Source organism: Monopterus albus, unplaced genomic scaffold (assembly GCF_001952655.1).
Source record: "Monopterus albus unplaced genomic scaffold, M_albus_1.0 scaffold18.1, whole genome shotgun sequence".
Lineage (NCBI taxonomy): Eukaryota > Metazoa > Chordata > Actinopteri > Synbranchiformes > Synbranchidae > Monopterus > Monopterus albus.
In genome coordinates, this window is record NW_018127898.1 from 8610861 (window position 1) to 8612097 (window position 1237).

At 40.2% G+C, this 1237-nt stretch overlaps 1 non-coding gene across 1 annotated transcript; it reads left to right on the plus strand.

Moving 5' to 3' along the window:
* The first annotated feature begins 937 nt into the window (after positions 1 to 937).
* trnae-uuc (transfer RNA glutamic acid (anticodon UUC)) lies at positions 938 to 1009 on the plus strand. Its single transcript has one exon. It is a non-coding gene; the product is annotated as a tRNA-Glu (tRNA).
* The last annotated feature ends 228 nt before the right edge of the window (positions 1010 to 1237 follow it).

Consider the following 1237-nt stretch of genomic DNA (forward strand, 5'->3'; position numbering starts at 1 on the left):
GTTACAGCACTGATTATTGGTTTGAAATGACAAACAAACAGCTGTCTCTTGTTTGAAAGTCCTGTGCTTTGTCCCACCTATATACCACAACCTGCCTCCAATGTGGACATTATCAGTCTTTTGCTGTTGTCATAATTTCTGGGACTGCTAGAGGTTGCTTGAGCTGTTCTGCGCAGTATTGGTGATGTGCTCCCCTCAGGCCAATGAACAGGTGCATGTTGGGCATTGTGACACATCATTACTGGAGTGACGACCTCTGATAACACCCACTGAATGGTATATTAACATTTGAAATGTATTCACTGGTAGACTCAGTGGACACATACAAAAAAGTACAAACAAAACCCAAACAATTTCAACGACAAACCAATTACAGCTCAAGGTCCACATATATATTTGTTCTGGACCTTGCCACCATATCACACTTTCCTCCTCAGCAGATGGAGTATGCTCAGTCAGAACTGCAGTTGTCCAGTTTACTCAAGACAAAAAAGCAGCACATTTTCACAAGAGGATCACATAAGACAAAAAAAGCAGCACATTTTCACAAGAGGAAGCTGTAGCTAGGTAATGTCTGGCATTTGTACTAAAAAAACAATTAAACTGTGATCACAATAACCTATTCAATATCTGTCAAATGACTCTAATCAAATTATTGGGAGACATGGTCTTAGAATCACAAATTCATTCATTTTAAAAGTCATATTTCACATGTTGCCTGTGACTAATTAGAACAAAATCTGTGTGAACTTAGTGAGATGTTACCAGTAGGCCCATATGTTCCTGTTTTCTTTCTTTAAGTGCTGGTTTTCACACAGTACCTTTTATCAGATCACCCCAATTTAAGTGGTTTGAATGCTCTTAAGTCTATATCTAAATTATTTAATACAACCCCAAATCAGAAAAAGTTGGTGAAGAAAACAGTTTTTTTGTGAAGTCCCATATGGTCTAGTGGTTAGGATCCCTGGTTTTCACCCAGGTGGCCCGGGTTTGACTCCCGGTATGGGAATGTACCTGTAGGGGCCACTGTGGTTCAGTGGGTAGAGCGGTCGTCTCCCAACTGGAGGGTTGAATTACAGTGCCTGTAGTCCACGTATTGCAGTGGGCAAGACACTGAACTCCCAAGTTATGTGTTGCTGCCTTGGTTCTGTCCTGGAAACATATGTGGCCAATTAAAGGTGATTGTTTGTGTCCTGTTTTACATTGAAAACAATACAGTTTTCATTATTTGATAAAC